Source organism: Thamnophis elegans, chromosome 12, assembly GCF_009769535.1.
Source record: "Thamnophis elegans isolate rThaEle1 chromosome 12, rThaEle1.pri, whole genome shotgun sequence".
Taxonomy (NCBI): Eukaryota; Metazoa; Chordata; class Lepidosauria; order Squamata; family Colubridae; genus Thamnophis; species Thamnophis elegans.
In genome coordinates, this window is record NC_045552.1 from 56,271,798 (window position 1) to 56,293,202 (window position 21,405).

Consider the following 21,405-nt stretch of genomic DNA (forward strand, 5'->3'; position numbering starts at 1 on the left):
CCGAGTCCCTTAGAGACGGGTGGATTTTGCATGAGCTAAGCCGGCTGGGGAATTCCAGGAGTTGAACTCTTCAAGAGACCACGGTGGAAATGCTGACTGCAATGCACATCCAACCGCTTGATGTTCTATTCAGCAGACAGGAGATTAGAGCGGGGTAGGTGCTAACCTTCCTCAGATTCTAGGTCAGGCTAATTTTTCCACTCTGGACGCACAGAAATCAACCCATTGTGTTGAGGACAGGAGCTATCGATTTTCCGTCACTAAAGCTAATAAAAAAAATGTCCTTGAAGGGCCTCTTCTGACGTTTGTGGAGGCGCTGGACAGCCCCAGCCTGGGTTGGTGTGGAAACTTGGAACCGTGGAAACCTCTACAGGGCCGGAATCCATCAAAGCCCGCCGTGATGAGGTGCTGTGCCGTGGCAAAACCGCGCTCAACTAAAGCGCGCCCACTTAAACCGCATCGCTGACGTCATCAACAGGGCGACAACAGCGAGCGCGGAGAAAGAAGGGCGCTTTAAATAGCGCTTTGAAAGCAAGCCGATTCAAGTTAAGTTGGTTTAGGGGTTTAGGGTTAGGGTTAGGTTAAGTGTTAGGGTTAGGTTTAGGGTTAGGTTAAGGGTTAGGTTTAGGGTTAGGTTTAGGATTAGGTTAGGGGGTTAGGTTTAGGTTTAGGGGTTAATTTTAGGTTTAGCGTTTACAGCGTGCTTTTTTCTCCGCGCTGTTGTCGCGCTGTGATGACGTCAGCTACGCGGTTTCGTCGAGCGCCCTTTAGTCGAACGCGGTTTTGTGGTGGAACCGTGCTGCGCATGGTGATGTCAGAAGGAACCAGTTGCCCTTCCTGGTCTCCTGCCTCAACTGCCCCCCGCCCAGGAGACCTGATGCAACCACAGCCATCTCCCCCGTTGATAGCTGAACTTCTGCTTTCTTGGCCTGTGAGCGAAAGGACTGAATGCCCCGGATAATCTCTGGCAGAATTAGAGTTAAGCCATACCAAGGAAAACGAGTGTTCTAGTGCAGAACAATTATAAGAGCCGAGGTGGCGCAGTGGTTAGGGTGCAGCACTGCAGGCCACTTCAGCTGACTGCTATCTGCAGTTCAGTGGTTCTAATCTCACCGGCTCAAAGGTTGACTCAGCCTTCCATCCTTCCGAGGTGGGTGAAATGAGGACCCAGACTGTGGGGGGCGATATGCTGACTCTATAAACCGCTTAGAGAGGGCTGAAAGCCCTATGAAGCGGTATATAAGTCTAACTGCTATTGCTATTAGCCCAGTGGTTAATTGTGCAACTTGCCTGAATAATGCTAGGCCCCTGGGATGGCTTCCACTGCCATTGTTTAGGCTGTGTATCAGGAAGAGATAGTTTGGGAAGCTGCGGTTCGTCGCTCAACCCTTGACGGGAGCGACGGAGCACTCCAGCGACTTACAATCCTCAGTGGCTGGGCTAGCCTCCAGGAGGCTTGTGCCCTCTCCTCCTGCTGCCCGGCCAAGGTCCTCACTGAGTCGCTTCGGATTCATTCAGTGGCCAGGGCAGCGTGCTGCCCCAGGGGGGGCTGGTGGCAGTCCGTTCCTGTAGGAAGAGGCTGTGAGCGGTGCAGGGAGGCAAGATTCGACGGGTCCAAATGAATTCTCTTTAAATCCTAGTAAATTGCTGGAGATCCAGAATGTGTGCAACTTCTCGCGATCGGATGAGTCAGTAAAACTGGGGAGTACCTGGTGCCAGGGGGCGTTGCCCAAAGAGCTTATCTGACTCAATCCAATCATAAGAGGGTAAGGTCAACCCATTCTGGATACTCCTCCCGCCTCACCAGTGACGTGCAGTGAGGTTTATGGCTGGTGAGGCAAGCGGGCAAAAGCCGCCCTGACGATATGTCCGACATAGAAGCGGGACGGCTCTATGTGGGACATAGCGGCAGGGCGACTTTTGCCTCTAGCGCCGGGGCGGAAGGGCGGCTTTTGCCCGCTTTCAAGAAAGCTTTACAATAATACAATTACTTACAAATTACATTAATTTTGGATTCCTCCCCTCCCTCTGACCCAGAAACCTTTTCCAGCTGTTTCACAGAGGATTTCAACTCTGCTCTCGTCCGCCATGATGAAAATGTAAAAATGTAAAAGGAAAAAGGCAAGAGCTGCTGAGGTCAGGCTGGGATAGCTGCTGACAGAGTCCTCAATGGATGACTTCTGCTTAACTGTTTAAAAAAGCCTCTAAAAAACGCCCTCTACAGGAGGAAGCGAGAGAACCACGTGCCTCATCTACATAAGGAATTTTTCAGCTTTTAACCCTTGCTTAACTCTGCTCGAGTGATCATAAAGGTAGACTAAATGAGGCACGTGGTTCTCCTGCCTCCTCCTGCAGAGGGCACTTATTTATTTATTTATGTTTGTTTGTTTGTTTGTTTGTCTTGTATAACGCCCACTCCCGGAGGACTCCGGGCGGCTCAAAAGACAAGGGAAAGGGGGGAACGACAAAGGCAACATATTAAAAACAAAACCAACATTCACAATTTCCGTGGAGGTAGATGCTTCTCAGCTCCCCCCAGCCTGCTGGAACAGCCAGGACTTGGTGGCTTTGTGGAAGGCCGGGAGGGTAGTAAGGGTCCGGATCTCAACAGGGAGCTCGTTCCAGAGGGCCGGAGCTGCAACAGAGAAGGCCCTCCCCCGGGGAGTCGCCAGCCGACATTGGCTGGCAGATGGAATCCGGAGGAGACCCAACCTGTGAGATCTAATTGGTCTGAGAGAGGTAATCGGCAGGAGGCGGTCTCTCAGGTACTCAGGTCCGATGCCATGTAGGTCTTTAGAGGTAGCGACCAGCACCTTGAAGCGGATTCGGAGACTAATAGGTAGCCAGTGCAGCTCGCGGAGGATAGGTGTAATGTGGGGTGTACCTTGGTACACCCACAATCGCTCACGCGGCTGCATTCTGGACTAATTGGAGTCTTCAAACACTCTTCAAGGGCAGCCCCATGTAGAGCGCATTACAATAATAATAACTTTTTAAAGAGGCTTTTTTAAACAGTTAAGCACTAAGCAGAGTCATCCACTGTGACTCTGCAGCAACTAGCTCAGCCTTTTTCCTTTTACATTTTTTTCTCTGGTCTTCTCGGACTCCGGGTTCCCTCGTTTTCCCCTAACTCGGGAGGAGAAATGTATTGTTTGCCCTGCTCCCACGGCTAGCTTGCCTACTTAAGAAGCCTTCTTCCACTAAATTGGTCGAAGCAGGAGCTTCATCCAGGGGCCAAGGTCCAGTGAACGCCAAACAGCTGCGGGCATGCAGTTCAAAAGGACAGTGAAAGCCAGCAGCACAAGATGCCCGTCTGGTCGGGTTTTTGGCCAGCTAAAAAAGCCAAGCTTGTCCTTATGGCCTTCTTCCTCCAGCTTCTTTCCAGATCCCAGGCATATTTTCTCACACCGTCATGATTTCTGGCCACGTCCCCCGTAGCCAAGTCTTCAACGGAGCTCTGTTCTCACCTTCGTTGTTAGATAGGAGCCTGTAAATCACCCGGGACTCTGCTCAGAAACAAGGCAAGAATAATAGTGTCTGAGCTACAGATTGGTTCATATATCACAGGGCTAAGCCGCAATGTGGTCGGTCCCTTCGTTGTGGCTTAATAGTGATGGGTAAACATAGTCACAGGCACGTAGAGCTGATGGCTTTGTAACGGTGTGAACCCAGTTACGGTCGCTTTCTCAGCGTCCTGTGGCTCAATGTTTTTGTGTGCATTTGTGGCTTAAATGTGGCTCTGCTGCCAAACTACAGCTAGAAGGGAATGCTGTAATCCTGGCTTAGGCTATTCTAGCAACGCCATGAAACATACATGGCTGTTGTGGCCCAGCAGGAGCTGTTGGAGCTGACGATGGACTCCGATAGCGAGGAACCCTATGAGTCAGCTATGGACGGTGTGGAGGACCCTGGGCAGGGTTCTGACTCAGAGTAGGGACCAAAGAGGCTGGCCACCGGGAGGCGCCTGAGGCATGGAGCAGTGGGAGTTTGTCCTGACGCCAGGCAACGGAGGGTGGGGAAACGGAGGCAGCAGTTACGGAGAGAGACTCATAAGAGATAATCCAGCCCAGGTGGTTGTGGCTTGGCCCCTCCCAAGAGGTATATAAGAAGAGACTTCAGGAGGAGTCCTTTTGCAGGACACAACCGTTCGTACTAATCTAGAGAACTCCTTCTCTGGTCTGCCTTGTTCCCGTGTCTGTTGGAGTCTGGGTTGCTGCCAACTTCTTGCCAGTGAGCCACGGAGACAGACTCATAAGAGATAATCAAGCCCAGGTGGTTGTGGCTTGGCCTCTCCCAAGAGAGTATATAGAAGAGACTTTGGGAGGAATCCTTTTGCAGGACACAACCGTTCGTACTAATCTAGAGAACTCCTTCTCTGGTCTGCCTTGTTCCCGTGTCTGTTGGAGTCTGGGTTGCTGCCAACTTCTTGCCAGTGAGCCACGGAGACAGACTCATAAGAGATAATCAAGCCCAGGTGGTTGTGGCTTGGCCTCTCCCAAGAGAGTATATAAGAAGAGACTTTGGGAGGAATCCTTTTGCAGGACACAACCGTTCGTACTAATCTAGAGAACTCCTTCTCTGGTCTGCCTTGTTCCCGTGTCTGTTGGAGTCTGGGTTGCTGCCAACTTCTTGCCAGTGAGCCACGGAGACAGACCTAAGAGATAATCAAGCCCAGGTGGTTGTGGCTTGGCCTCTCCCAAGAGAGTATAAGAAGAGACTTTGGGAGGAATCCTTTTGCAGGACACAACCGTTCGTACTAATCTAGAGAACTCCTTCTCTGGTCTGCCTTGTTCCCGTGTCTGTTGGAGTCTGGGTTGCTGCCAGCTTCTTGCCAGTGAGTCGTGTCTGGGCTTTCAGCCAACAGGATTATAATTGCTGTGAATAAAGAGTGGCAAACAGCTTAGCCTGTGTTTGCGTTCATTACTGGACGGAGGGGAGCCAGAACACACTAATGTGAAATGCAACGTTCTCTCTAAACAAGCGCTCTAAACATGGTGGAAACCAAACCCCGATTAACACTCTCACTACTTAGGGCTGTCGCTAACAGAACCTTAACTAGGTTCATTCGCAAGAAAGCCAACCAGAGAAATCCAGGGTGAGGAGGAGTGAGACCAGGATCTGGTGCAATTCATGTCATGAGGATGTAGCCAAGACCTTTTCTGGCTCCCTTCAATCTGCAGCAAAATTCAGGCTAAATTCAGAGTTGCTGGAAAGACAAAAAATAATAATAACCCTGGAATAAACGGCTCAGGACAATTCAGTACAATTTTAGCTCTTTTGTTCTCCAGCGATCATATCTGTTGAATTGCTATTTTTTGCCTGGTATCCAATATTTGGCTGGAGACCTCAATATATTTCCTGCTGATTTATTAGAACTCGGCAAGGCGGATAATTTTCAAGCGTCCCACTATTCCAATGTTATCCAAAGCAAATATCATAACAATAGTAATAATATCACATGTCAAACTCTGCACTTTGCGGAGAATGAAGGATGTAGGAAGAGCCGAACTGGAGAACCGGGGGGGGGGAGGATTTCTCTCTCTCCAGGTGAGGCTGTGAATTGTGGGGGATGCTTAATGCTTTTCAGTCTGTCTTGATCGAAGGGACTGCCTTGCTTCACAGCAGAAATTACTGAATTATCCGCATTTATCATAGACTGCAATTACTCATTCCTGCAACCATGGCCTCAAATGATGGAATCAAGAAAACATTTCCCAAACTCAAGCATTATTTTGTTTGCCTGCCTTAAGATGGATTGTCCAAACACAGTTTTCATTGGGGAACACATATTTCCATCTAGCCAGGAAAGAAAGAAAGAAGGAAGGAAGGAAGGGAAGGAAGGAAGGAAGGAAGGAAGAAAGAAAGAAAGAAAGAAAGAAAGAGGAAAAGAAGAGAGGGAGGGAGGAAGAGGAGAGAAGGGAAGGAAAGGAACAAAGGGGGGAGGGAGGGAGGGAAGGAAGAAAGGAAGGAGAAGAGGGAGGGAGAGAGGGAAGGAAGGAGAAGCAGAAGCAAAGAGGAAGGAAGAAGGGAAGGAAGGAAGAAGAGGGGGAGAGAGAGGGAGGTAAGGAAGGAGAAGCAGAAGCAAAGAGGAAGGAAGGAAGAAAGGAAGGAAGGAGAAGAGGGAAGGAGGGGAGAGAGAGGGAGAAAGGGAGGGAAGGAGAAGCAGAAGCAAGCAAAGAGGAAGGAAGGAAGAAAGAAGGAAGGAAGAAGGAAAGGAGGAAGGAAAGAAAGAAGGAAAGAAGGAATGGAAGGAAGGATAGAAAGAAAGAATGGAAGGAGGGAGTAAGGAAGGAAGGAAGGAAGGAAAGAGGGAAGGGAAGAAGGAAAGAAAGGAAAGAAAGAAGGAAGAAGGAGGAATGGAAGGAAGGAAGGGTGGGACAGAGGGAGGGAAGGAAGGCGAAGGCGAAGGGGAGGAAAGGAAAGGAAGGGAGGAAGAGAAAGGAAGGGGGAAGGGAAGGAGGAGCAATAATACTTTTCATTTTGAAAAGTATTATTTTGCTATTATTTAGAAGATCTAACCAAGGAGATACAAATGAAACACAACAAAGATCTAAGATTGATCCATGTTTTATAGGAAAAGTTATGACTCAAACTGACAGCTGCTTCAGGGCGATTCCCACGTTGCAGTAAACCATACTTTAAACCTGGGCTGCACTAAACCACGCTTTAACCATGGATTGCTGAGCAAGCCCTTCGAGCCTGGCTTACAATACCCATAACCACGTCGTCTTTAGAATAGCTAGGCCTGTGCCTGCAGCTTCGCCCCCTGTCACAGTTTCCAGACCACAACGGACAGGTTCACCCACAGCATTAAGGACCCCGATGTCCTTTGCAGCCTCAACCCATTGTGGTTTTGGGGCAACAACAGCCCTGCCCTCCCACCCCCACCACGTTTCAGTTCTTCTGGAAGACTGGGATCCATTAGAAGACGGAGAAAGGAGTCTGGCTTTAGAAAGGGAAGGAGAATCCCTAGCAATTTTAGAAGATCAATAGCAATAGCAGTTAGACTTATATAGCGCTTCACAGGGCTTTCAGCCCTCTCTAAGCGGTTTACAGAGTCAGCATATCGCCCCCACAGTCTGGGTCCTCATTTCACCCACCTCGGAAGGATGGAAGGCTGAGTCAACCTTGAGCGGTGAGATTAGAACCGCCAAACTGCAGTAACAGTCAGTTGAAGTGGCCTGCAGTACTGCACCCTAACCACTGCGCCACCTTGGCTCTTCAGAAGTGTGGGCTGAAAAAGAACTTCAGCCAAGATCTGGAGAACTAATTGGAGGGTCTGGGCTGGGCATGGGCCCTTTCTGAGGGGGGGGATTACAACATCTGCATCCAGTTGGACGAAGGATGAGCTGTCCATGGTTCAAAAGAAACAGACATTCCCCTCCCCACAAATAAAAGTTGGTATGATAAGTGTTGTGACTCAGAAGTTTGCCGTGAGTTGAGTCGGGATGCAAGATTAACAATGCAGCTGGGGCTCGTTAATGGCGTCTTCTGGTGATAAAAGGACGGATGGTGCCACGCCCTGGTGGCAGGAGTCAACGTTCATCATTCTGTTCATCGGGTCGTGATTTGTTTGTGAGAGACACTTGGAGAAGTGATTTGCTTTCTGTAACCCTGATTCAAGGAGACACTTGGAGAAGTGTTTGCTTTCTTTTTGGACACCTGGTTTTGCCGTAAGAGTTTTGTTTTGCATTCTGTTATCTTCTTACCAGAGACTTTGTTTATGTTTATTTTTGGGCTCGCAGCCAGTCTGAGCCGAGGACTGATAAAGTTCTTTCCTTTTAAGTTTGTCTGCCTGTCGTCTGTTAACGAGCGGAGAAGGGGGGACAGAACAGATAAGCAATAATTGGATATGAAATTGAATGTTACCCGTGAAAGGAAGGTTAGAAATACTTTTGGATTATACATAAAGGTTATTAATATCAATAACAATAAAAAAAGAACAAAATTAGACACAGCTAGATTTAATTATTAGGGGGGAAATGTTATGATATAGGATATAGCCAAAGAAAGGATAATGATAATAAATTATATACATGCTATGAGTACAATATAAGGGAACTCGATGTAAATGGTAAACAGGGATTTGGAAAGGAGGATTAGAAAATTTTGATATTAAATATTATGGATGTTTAGCTAGAATAGGATATGAGGATTTAATGTTAAGGGAGGATTTTATAAATAAGCCAACGAAATGCCAGCATGTGGTTATGTATTAAACCTTGGTATATTTATGATGAAGGACGTTTAAATAATCATAGTCAAATAAAAGTGGAGGTATGATGATGGTAATAATAAATATCCGAGTTAAGATATTAGAGTTAATATGAACTATGTTTGATGACGGTGGAAGAGATGCACGAAAGCCTTTTGTAACCAACTGATACACTTCCTACAGTATGTAAAGAAAGGAGGATTTGTATGTTTGTTTTGAAAATAAAAATATATTTAAAAAGAAAAAGTTGGTCCCATCCGCTGCGCTTTTCAACTTCTTCGCTTACATCACCCTAAGAAAATGTTCCGTAAATAGACAGTTGAGGAACAGGTGGGTTGGATGTCCTCGGAGGACATTCCTGTGATCTCCTCCGTGAGAGTGGAAGCGGCTTTGAGTAGCACCAGAGCCCCCTCCCCATCTAGGTTAATGGGTGAGTCTCTAGCCTGCATCAATCTCGGCTTCTTTTTTAATCTTGAACCGCTGCTTGTAAAAATTCCGACCAAGCGCTCTTCCTGGTAGGAGACCATAAACATTTTATTTCAAGGCTTCTACGGTTCCAGGCAGGGCTGGCAAAGCTTCCCTAATCAAGTGGTCTAAAAAAAGGAGAGTCCGTAAAACGGGTTTTTTATTTATAACCCCTAAACACACATTGAGCCAATGGTCTCACTCACCCAACGGAAAAGGCTAGGAAGGAGGATTCAGGAGATACAACGGTGGCCTCGTTCAAGCAAGGAGATAGATGCACAAAACACACACACATACATACACACAGTATATGCATATTTAAAGCTACCCCCGGCAGCATTTAGTGGACAATGGTTAGAAGGAAGGAAAGAAGGAAGGAGGAAAAGAAGAGAGGGAGAGAGGAAGAGGAGAGAAGGGAAGGAAAGGAACAAAGGGGGAGGGAGGGAAGGAAGAAAGGAAGGAGAAGAGGGAGAGAGGGAAGGAAGGAAGGAAGGAGAAGCAGAAGCAAACAGGAAGGAAGGAAGGAAAGAGAAGAGGGAGGGAGGGGAGAGAGAAAGGAAGGAGAAGCAGAAGCAAAGAGGAAGGAAGGAAGGAAGGAAGGAGAAGAGGGGGGGTGGGGGAGAGAGAGAGGGAGGGAAGGAGAAGCAGAAGCAAAGAGGAAGGAAGGAGGAAAGGAAGGAAGGAGGAGGAGGGAGAGAAAGGGGGAGATAAGGAAGGAGAAGCAGAAGCAAACAGGAAGGAAGGAATGAAGGAAGGAAAGAAGGAGAAGAGGGAGGGAGGGGAGAGAGAGAGGGAGGGAAGGAGAAGCAGAAGCAGAAGAGGAAGGAAGGAAGGAGGAAAGAGGGAAAGAGAGGAAGGGGAGGAAGGGAAGGAAGGAGAGAAGAGGGAGGGAGGAGAGTGAGAGAGAGAGGGAGGGAAGGAGAAGCAGAAGCAAAGAGGAAGGAAGGAAGGAAGGAAAGGGGGAAAGAGAAGAAGGAAGGAAGAAAACGAAGCCCTAATCTGGTTCTTATGTTCATTGCATGTGCTGAGTTTCGATCCTCCAACCCCCTCCCACCACCACCAAAGGCCACCCGGAGTCATTTCCCGTGAGAGAGGGACCATTCACATTTGGTAAATAAATAAATCTTGGCCCTTTTTTATCATTCCCAGTGGATTTTCCTGGGTACATTTCTCTTTTCTTTTTTAAACAAAAAAACAAAAAAACAAAAACCCAGAAATGGACTGGAAGTGAAGTGAGCATTTAACAATCATAAATATTCAACAAAATAAAGCATGCGAAGACTACAAAAGAGAAAAGGCAATTTCCGAGCTTCTCAAAAACCAAATAAAAAAAGAAAAGAAAGAGAGAGAGAGAGATTTCATGCCTGGATGAAAAGAGCTGATTGCTTTGAAGGGGAGACGTTGGGGAGGAGGAGAGAGCTTGCTTCTCCTTCTCCAAAGTGGCTCCTTTCTCTTAAGCGCACACTCTGCACATGCTCGCTTTCACGCTGGCTCCTGGGGCAAGACCAGACCCGAATCAGCCCAACCTAACGCTTGCAAAAGTGGCGGATATCTGTAGCTCGGGTGGCGGGCGAGGGCTTGTGGGTTGGTTTCCAAACGTTTCATTACCGAACTAGGTAACATCTTCAGTGGCATTTAGGGGGCTCGGCTGAAGATGTTCCTTCGCCTGGTGGTCAAACGTTCGGAAACCAACTCACAAGCTCAGAGAATAAACCTTCACCCTCACAGTCTGAATGTCTGTGGAGATTCTCAGCCTTCCAGCTGACGGCTCTCCTAGAGGTGCTTTTTCTAATTTGTTTTCCCTTGAAAACATTTCGTCTTGTCCAAGAAGCTTCTTCAGATTCTTCCTCTCCAAGAAAGTCCAGTTGCCTTTTCAAAAAGCATCTTTGGGACAACCGTGACCAATTCCGAGCCGAGGGGCGCAGTGGTTAAATGCAGCACTGCAGGCCGCTTCAGCTGACTGCAGTTCTGCAGTTCGGCGGTTCAAATCTCACCGGCTCAAAGGTTGACTCAGCCTTCCATCCTTCCGAGGTGGGTAAAATGAGGACCCGGATTGTTGTTGGGGGCGATATGCTGGCTCTGTAAACCGCTTAGAGAGGGCTGAAAGCCCTATGAAGCGGTTTATAAGTCTAACTGCTATTGCTATAGAGCTGAGGTGGCGCAGTGGTTAAATGCAGCACTGCAGGCTACTTCAGCTGACTGCAGTTCTGCAGTTCGGCGGTTCAAATCTCACCGGCTCAAAGGTTGACTCAGCCTTCCATCCTTCCGAGGTGGGTAAATGAGGACCCGGATTGTTGTTGGGGGCGAATGCTGACTCTTGTAAACCGCTTAGAGAGGGCTGAAAGCCCTATGAAGCGGTTATATAGTCTAACGGCTATTGTATTGCTAATTCCGTTGTTTTATTTGTAATAGTAGAGTCTTTTGTCATTGTACCAAATAAATAATCCGAGAAGCTTCTTCTGTTGAAGTATTCAGTTCGTTTTCCACTGAAGAGGAAGCTTTTGCATGAGAAGAGATACTTCTTCAAGGATGAAACGAAAGGAAGGAAACCACCAGGGTCCCTTGAAACACCCCCCCCCGTGGTGGCGCAATACTGGAAGAGGAAGACTTGACTACTATTCAAGGATGGACATTAAAAGTCACAAACCTAGCAGAGATGGCTAAAATACCAGCATATCTCAAGGACCATTCCAATGAGAGATATAAAACTGGAGTGGAGAAGATGGATTGACTATACTACAAAATAAATACGGGACTAAGAAATTCCAGATAGTTTATGACTGAAGAAACAAGGAATGATATAATCTGTTAGAGCTAGCCTAGCAAAGAGGAGTTAAAGCTCAAATGAAAGATGAGGACTAACTTTTTTTTTTAAGTTTATTTAGAATATCTTTGTTAAAGATTATATCCTGTATTGGTTCTGGGAAGTCGGGGTGGGGGAGGTTGGGGAGGGGGGGGAGGGGAGGGGGAGGTGAGGTAAATATTTGTAAAAGTTTTTTTTTTTCAAAAATTTCAATAAAAAAAAAGAAAAGAAAAAAGCACCCCCCACGCCCTGTGGAAACTCAAACGCAAACAAAGAGAGAGCAGCAGCATAAAACTACCAAAGCCTTTCAACAAACTTGCAAACAATCATTTCTCTCCAGAACAGGGGACTGCCGCCAAGTTTATTCTGACATTGGGGGGGGAGGGGGAGCTTGGTTTTGCTCCTTTGTTAAAATTAACCACCCCAACCTCTACGCCCAACCGCAAAGACCCCTCCCCTGAAAAAGCTCTCACTCTGAAAGAGACACCGAAGGATTCACAGTCAATAAATCCGAAGAACGCAACCCCTGGGGGGGGAGGTGGGGGGGAAGAAGCCCAGCGTGAAAAATGCAGGGGAGTCACAAACAGACACAGCGTCAAAAAGCTAGTTTTGCAAGTGAACATGCTCCAGCTGAGGCATTTATCACTCTTCTGCCTTGCAAGAGATGGGAATGGAAAGAGGCGGATCCGAGGACGTGTCAGCTTCAATGCGACCTGCAGCATATCTGCAGAACCAGGGGGAGAGAATCTACACACACACACACACACACACACACACACACACACACACACAAAATAGCAATAGCAGTTAGACTTATATACCGCTTCATGGGGCTTTCAGCCCTCTCTAAGCGGTTTACAGAGTCAGCATATCGCCCCCACAGTCTGGGTCCTCATTTCACCCACCTCGGAAGGATGGAAGGCTGAGCCAACCTTGAGCCGGTGAGATTTGAACCGCTGAACTGCAGATAACAGTCAGCTGAAGTAGCCTGCATTACTGCACTCTACCCACTGCGCCACCTCGGCTCAAACACACACAAACACACACACAAACACACACACACACACACCCTATCACCCTATATTTGCAGATTCTGGGATTCAAGTGGGCTTCTTGGAAACACCTTTCAAAAAAAACAACTTTTGTTGGGGAAAAAGGAGGTAAAATCCGGGTTCAGAAACCCACCGTCTGCTCCCCCCCCCCAAAAAAAATCCCCTCCTCCTTATTTAAAGGAAAAACCTCCCCTGTTTGTGTTTCTCCTTTTTAATCTAAGCGTAGAGTAAAAGCAGCGCTGAGGATGAATCCAAATCATTGAAATTCATCTAAAACCAAAATAGCAATCAGAGAGGAATCAGCCCGCCAAAAGGCTTCGAGGACAGCATCTTAATAGGCTGCCAAGTTTGGAGGGGGAGGATTAAAAAACGCAAAAGCAGAACAACTGTGTGACCTGCAGGAAAAGGAGGAAAAGGGGAGAATAAAGCTGTCAACCCATCAAATATTCATGACGGCATTAAACGGGACGACAGTAAATCAGACGGCGCAAGTTCTCTCCATCGACCAAGATGCGCAATAAAAGATTAATTTGTTGGAATGAGCTTGTTTGAGAAGAACTTTTTTTTTAAAAAAATCAGCGATGGTCAACCAATCTTAACCAAGGTTTGGTTAAGGGTGGAGGTTTCCGTCCAAGATGCCTTCTTGCAGTTGACTAGAGGTGGGTTCCTACCGGTTCGCACCAGTTCGGTAGAACCGGTTTCGTCAAATCTACCGAACCGGTTAGAAGAGGTTCCACCAGTGGACTCGGAAAGCAGGCCACACCTACAGAAGCGGTTTCCAAAAACTTTTTTGAAACCACCACTGAGTTGGACCCATAGGCCTCAACTGGGATAGGGATGGGAAGCATGGTTTCTGGAACTAATCCCAAGGCATTCTTCACTTTGAGAGCCACAAGGCTTTTCAATTGTACGTTCCCGTGGTTCGCCATGAGGCCAATGTTAAGAAAAAGACAGGAGACAACCTTTCTCGGGATGGAGCGACGGACGACCAGATGGGGGTCTGAGAGCCCCTTTTATTGAGATAGGGACAAAGGCAGGAGGAGCAATAGCATGTGCTTAAAAAACAGCCTGTAAAAGTACATTTCTAATCTACCTGCTCAGTCTATATATGGTCAAATCCTGGACGTCAATGGTAGGGCACATCTCAGCATGTTATGTTATGCACTATCAGGATGTTTATGGCGTTCTAGGAGTTGTTTTCTCCTGTGTGATTCAGCGTGGCCTCTGCAACTATATTACAACATTCAATTATTACTACCAAAGTATATTTAGAAACAAAGACTAGCCAATAAACTGATAGATGAGATCGTCATATCTGATTAGTTACCTCCGCCCCCCCCCCCCCACCTCAAATAAACTTCAAATTCATTGTCCATCTGGCATGGACAACTGCCTAGCATTTTGACCTGTCCATCCAAATTCATTCAACCTCCCACATATAATAACCTCTTTCTCTAGTCCATTGGCCATCAGATGCCCCCAAATTATGTGTATGGTCATGCCTCCTCAAGAGTGTCTTGTCTTTATCTGGTTGGCAAAATAGATTTCTTGACCTTCACCCAATTTACGACTCTTAGGTAGCAACCATGATCAAATTCTTAATTCAGGGGACTTCTACCTGGTACTTTATCTGCTCCAGCTTTCTTCTCAACTATCTTAACAGCACTGGAAAAAACATCGCTTTAACTATTCTGATTTCTGCTGTCATTGAAACGTCCTTATCTTTCCTGATCTTGGTCTAAGAACTGGCACAGCTTCCTTCGCTATAATTAATCTCTTTCCTTTTCCAGGACATTGTTAATTTTCATACTTCAGCCCAAGAAAGCAAAATTACCTATCGCCTTCGTTTCTTTTCCATCGACTCTTAAGTTCCCCCCTGTTGTACAAGATTGACGTTTCCTTTTGTGTGGATATTTAACATTAACCCGTTTTGTTCTCTTCGTTATTTTACTTCTACAGAAAGTTTATGCCTTCTGCTTATACAAGGACAGGGTTCCAGTAGCAATTCCAGCTATTAATTCCAGCTTAATGCAGTACTTCTGCCGTCTGCCTGCAATTTGGCAGTTCGAATTTCATCAGCCTCAAGGTGATGGACTCAGCCTTCCATCCTTCCAGGGTTGGTAAAATGAGGACCCAGATTGGTGGGGGAAATAGGCTGACTTTGTAATATTACAGAGTCTGTAATAAGTATTATGTAATATCAATATGCTTAGAGAGGGCTGTAAGCACTGTGAAGCGGTATATAAGTCTAAATACCAATTGCTATTCCTTCCTTCCTTCCTTCCTTCCTTCCTTCCTTCCTTCCCCTCTTATTCACTTCTCATTCTCCTTCCTGGTGGCACTGTGGTTAGAATGCAGGCTAACTCTGCCCACTGCCAGCAGCTTGATCCTGAATGGTTCAGGTTGACTCGAACTTCCATCCTTCCAAGTTTGGTAAAATGAGGACCCAGCTTGTTGGGGGCAAGAGGCTGACTTTGTAATATTACAGAGTCTGTAATAAGTATTATGCAATATCAATATGCTTAGAGAGGGCTGTAAAGCACTGTGAAGCGGTATATAAGTCTATTGCTATTCCTTCCTTCCTTCCTTCCTTCCCTTCCTTCCTTCCTTCCTTCTTCCCTCTTATTCACTTTTCTCATTCTCCTTCCTGGTGGCACTGTGGTTAGAATGCAGGCTAACTCTGCCCACTGCCCGAAGCTCGAGCCTGAATGGTTCAAGGTTGACTCGGACTTCCATCCTTCCAAGTTTGGTAAAGAGAGGACCCAGCTTGTGGGGGCAAGAGGCTGACTTTGTAATATTACAGAGTCTGTAATAAGTATATGCAATATCAATATGGCTTTAGAGAGCGCTGTAAATGACTATGAAGCGGTTATATAAGTCTAAATGCTATTGCTATAATGTGCCATTCTTATATTTGGATTCAGGGTCTTTCTCCTCTCCTCCCCCACCCCTCAGTCTCTGGCTTCCACCTATCCATCTTTTTGGCGATCATATTGATGTACAAGGAGTAGTTATCAAACCTTCTTCTAAATAACTTTTTGTGGCCACGACTTCCAAGACTTAACTCAAAGATTAAAATCATAACTTTTTCCCAAGTAGGTTCGTGGACTTCTGTGGAGCCATCGCGTTCCCACAGGTTGGAGAGCAACGATGTACAGTTCTTAATTCTCTATGGGTTCCTCTTTCGTTGTTTTAATTTATTGCTCTATTTTTTATTTTCATTTCTGTTTCCATTTACATTCCTTTGGTTTCCTCCCTTTTTATTCTTGCAAGCTGCCTGGAGCAGCCCTAGGGGTGAGACAAGCGGCAAATAAATTCCAGAAACAAACAAATAATACATTTGTGCTGTGAGTTAAAAGGACAAGGGCAGTAATAAAAGAAAAAACTCTTATCCCTTCCTCTATTTTGGATCGCTTGGTTTCCCCCAAATAGGTTTTATAGGGCAGTTGCTGCAAAGATTCCTCGGAAGAATAATTAGCCTTGATACTCTTAATATCTCCTACACATTTCCAACCTTGAGCACTGATAAGAGTGTGTGCACGTATTTACGTGTGTGAAAACAAGCTACTGCTGTGTTAAATTTCTTTCATCTGCGGGAATTATTTATGCCCCGAAATTAATTTTGGCAGTTGGGGGCAACCGTTCCCTATTCAGCATTTCCTTCCTGCATTTAACGGCAGGTACCACTGATTAAAATAATTCCTGCTGAAAAGGAAACTTCACTTTTCATCACTCGGTTTCTCAAGGTTACCCAGAGTTTTCCGGCCCTTCTACTAATTAAAAAAGAGCTACGGTGTCCCCAGCCAAAATGTCAATTCAAATCTTCAGCCCAGGGAAAGTAATTTATTTGCATGTTCAATAAACAAACCAATTTCGGTGTGGGTGGGAAACAGAGGCAAAGGGCTGCTGCGTGATGGATAAAAGCAAACTTAAAGGTCAGGGAATTTGGGAAAGAAAATCAAACTTCGGATTTTCCCAGGGACTTTGAATTCCCGAATCCCATCCATTATTGGCTCTTATTTAATTAAAAGCACCGGATAAAAATACCGAATCTGCAATCCACTTTGCATAGATTAGCCTAACTACACGATACTTACTATTAAAACTCTAAATGGAAGGCTTATTCCTTTATAATCCCATCTTTTAAGGTGGGGGGTGGGGGGGAAGTCACACTTTTTTTTTTGATTCGCTGATCGCCGAAGGAGCAACAAACATTTGGAGCAAAAATAGGCTCAGAACAGAAGATGGGTTGCAAATCGCGGGGAACTACCGGTTTGCTTCTGTTCGCCGCATGCGCCGATGCTTCTGCACATGCGCAGAAGCGTCTGGGCGGGTGGGTGGGAGCCTCCACCGCTACTGCTACCTAGTTCGCCCAATCTGGGGCAACCCACCTCTGGCTCAAAGCTGACAAAAACAGGGGCTATTTCTAAAATAAAATCTCAGGAATATCAGCAAAAACAACCATGAGAAAGACACCCAGGGCTGTTTGAAGCCATGTGCCTGTGAAGGACTCCATCTACCAATCCAAATTTGGAAATCTAGCAAGGAAGAAAGAAACAGGAAGATTGATTTTCTGAGCCTCCTATGCTCGTATGATTCGAGGTCTTGTGGTGGTTTTTTCAACAGTATCACTGGAGCCTGGAAGAAACTGCAAGAACGATTCCGTGGTGGTGGCTAGATAATTTTTTTTTTGGGGGGAAGGGGTGTGTGGCGTAATTGACCGCTTAGAAGCGGAGAGCTGAAGATATCCAGGATGACCATCAAAATGTCCTCCAAGGACAAAGGGTGTTCAACCTTGACTTTAAGACTTGTGGACTTCAGCTTCCAGAATTCCCCAGCCACCGTGAAGCGACCGCCCCCTTCCGATTACCTCCCTTAGTACCGATTAGATCTCACAGTTAGGTCTTCTCCGGATTCCATCTGTCAGCCAATGTCGGCTGGCGACTCCCAGGGGAGAGCCTTCTCTGTCGCAGCTCCAGCCCTCTGGAACGACCTCCCCGTGGAGATCCGGACCCTTACTACCCTCCCGGCCTTCCGCAAAGCAGTAAGTCCTGGCTAGTAGCTCCAGCAGGCCGGGGGGCTCTCGAAATATCCAGCCCCTACATCTATGAATGTAAGCCGCCCTGAGTCCCTCAGGGAAAAGGGCGGCCTATAAATCCCAAATAAATCCTAAAAATCCTCGGAAACTGTGACTGTTGTGTATTTTAAAGTGTTGTTTTTTGTGTATTTATCCCCTTCCCTTGTTTATTGTAAGCCGCCCGGAGTCCTTCGGGAGTGGGCAGCATACAAGACAAATAAAACTAAACTAAACTAAACTAATGGCTGGCTGGGGAATTCTGGGAGTCGAAGTCCACAAGTCTCAAGTCTTATAATAAACTAATGACACAAATAAAGAAAGATTTAGAAAGCTGGAAAAATATTCAGCTATCACTAATGGGACGTCACAGTCAAAATGAATATTTTACCAAGAATCTTATTCTTGTGCAAGCCGCACCATTAACCCGGGTAAAACTTTCTTTCAAGAACTAAACAAAATAACTGCTAGGTTCATTTGGCAAGGACGAAAAGCGAGGATTAAACTAAAGTCGATGCAAGATAGCAAGGAGAGGGGAGGTTTAGCATTACCAAATTGGGAATTATACACATTAGCGGTAACAATAACATGGGAGAAAGATTGGATAGAGCTAAAGAATAAAAGAATTTTGACCTTAGAAGGCCATGATTTGCAAGCAGGTTGGCATACATTCCTATGGGATGATAAAAATAAACACACAAATACTTTCAAAAACATTTAATTAGAAGAGCGTTATTGCAAAACTGGCTCCCAAAAAAAAAAAAAAAAATCCACTATGTGAAAATCCCGAATTGGCTATCACCGACAGAAAGGAGGATCCATCCAAATTTTATAGATATGAATAAAATGCTAAGATACAGAGACATAATTGACGGACAGGGAAATTTAAAAACAATCGAAGAATTGGCAGGACAAAACATGAGAGTTGACTGGTTAACCTACTTGCAAATCAAAACTAAACACAATAATGATACTAAAATAAGTGACATCGAAACAGAACCCACACGAATTGGATAAAATAATTCACAGCTCGGATAGAAAGATGATAGGGAGAATCTATAAATTTCTCCTGAAGCATAAAATGGAAGAGGAAATCGTGAAAGAACAAATGATAAAATGGGCACAGAACTTTGGCTATAATATTGAATTGGATAAATGGGAAAATTTGGGGAAACAAACTTAAAAAATGACACTATCAGTTGCATACAAGGAAAACCAGTACAAAATGTTTTACAGATGGCACCTGGCACCAACAAGGTTAGCTAAAATCTCAACAAATACCTCCCAAAAATGCTGGAAATGTGAATCAATACATGGAACATATTACCACTTATGGTGGACCTGTGAGGAGGCTAAAAATTTTTGGAAAAGGATCAAAAAGTGGCTAGAGGTAATAACAGGTGTTAAAATAGAATGGAAACCTGAAGTTTTTTTAACTAGGAATAATGACTGTGAAATATAAAAAGAGAAATCCAGTATTTAATATTACATATAATTACGGCGGCAAGGATTGCCTCTGCCCAGAAATGGAAAAACAAATTAATTCCAAGCGAAGATGAAATAATAAGAAAGGTTATGGACTGTGCTGAAATGGACAAACTAACTAAAGAAATCCAGGGAAAAGAAGAATCAGAATTCTACCAGATATGGGATAAGTGGTGTAGGTGGATGGAGGAAAGAAACAAGAATCAATGAAGGAAGACAACAAAGGCCAAAAATAGCAGTTAAGGAGAATTAACACATATATATGTGTTGTGGCCCGGCAGGAGCCGTTGGAGCTGCCGCCAGACTCCGAAAGCGAAGGGTCTTATGAGTCGGCCCTGGAGGAGGTGGAGGACCCTAGACAGGGTGCCAACTCCGAGCAGGGTGAGGAGAGACTGGTTGGTCACCAGGTGGCATCTGAGCCTTGGATCAGTGGGGAGGAGACAAGAGTGAGTGATCCAGAAAACACCTGTGAGTTGTTCCGGGATGCACGCCGTCGAAGGGCTACTCAGCGTCAAGAACAACGGCGTAATTACAAGAGGTGATTACGCTCAGCTGATGCTCATTAAGATCCTCTCCTGATTATAAAAGAGACTGCTTGTGCCACGCCTTTCTGCAGAAGTCAACGTTAAGGACTAACAAGTAACAAACTTGGCAGGCTGGATTGCTGCCAGAGTTTGTTTGCATTGCGGCCAAGTTTTGTAGGACTTGCTGCCAGAGTGCTTATCTCCTTGTTTATGTGGATTGCAGCCAACGAGAGTCTTGACTGATTAAAAGAAACCTTCTCATTTACGTTGGTTTCGGCTTTCGTTCCTGGACGGAGGAGGCGGGTCAGAACATATATGTATCCAAGTGGTTTCAACTTACTAGGGGGAATCAGCCAATATAACAGACAGGGGAGTAAGATAAGAGGGTTAAGAATGGTGAAATACAAATGAAATATAATAAAAAGGGAAAGAATATAAGGTGAGGGATATCGGTTGGCAATTGAACGACGCTCTTCTAAGTATCTCAACTTCTTCTCTTTATTTGTGGTTCTGGGCGAATTACCTATTTTATCCTGAATCCGTTTGCAGAGGATCTCTTAGAGGGCAGATGACTTGTTCTCCAATGCCCTTAGAAACCCATCAAATGGCCAGCACTGAAGGAGGACATGGAAAGAGGCAGCGATAATATTTCACAGCATTTATCCAGGAGAAAATCTTATTTCTGTTTTATGAGAGGCTCCGGCTATCCATCTTAAGCCTCGTGGAAAGATTCGAGGTACAGTGGCCTGCTGAACGTTCTCCTTTCTTTCAAAACTCACGACAGCTCGAGTCAGATCCTGGTTGAGGCCGCACAATGGATCAGCGCTCTCAGCAAGAGCTGGACAATGGAACTCCAAGGGGTTCCACCACAAAACCATGTTCGACTAAACCGCGCTCGACGAAACGGCGTAGCTGACATCATCAACAGGGCGACAACAGCGCGGAGACAGAAGCACGCTGTAAACGCTAAACCTAAAATTAACCCCTAAACCTAAACCTACCCCCCCTAAACCTAATGCTAAACCTAATCCTAAACCTAACCCTTAACCTAACCCTAAACCTAACCCTAAACCTAATCCTAACCCTTAACCTAACCCTAAACCTAACCCTAACCCTAACCCTTAACCTAACCCTAAACCTAACCCTAAACCTAACCCTAAACCTAACCCTAAACCTAACCATAAACCTAACCCTAAACCTAACCCTTACCTTAAGTTGAATCGGCTTGCTTTCAAAGCGCTATTTAAAGCGCCCTTCTTTCTCCGCGCTCGCTGTTGTTGCCCTGTTGATGACATCAGCGACGCGGTTTAATCGGGCGCGGCTTAGTCGAGCGTGGTTTTGTCGTGCCACAACTCCAAGGAAGTTCAGAGGCGCCTTGAGGGCCAACCGAGACGAAGCACAATGCAATGCTCAACGATCCTCCCAAACCCCTCGTGATTTCCACGAGGACTAGAAACGGAATGGGCCCACGAAATAAAATGTCCTTTGTGCTGGATGACACAGGCTTCAAGCAACATAGACACCCCCACGAAAAAAAATCTGCCCAGGAGGTAAACTCAATTCAAAGACGTTATTAACTTTCTACTTTCTCTTTAAGTATATTTTAAACTGTTTTTGTTAAAGATTTATACCTTGTATTGGTTCTGGGAAGTCAGTGGCGGGGGGCAAGGTTGGGGGGGTTGGGTGGGAGGGAGCGGAGTTTACTAAATTGGAGGAGGGGTGTTGGACTTTAAGGTATTATGATTGTACCTGTATACTGCTATTTTTTTTCTTTTTTATGTATATTG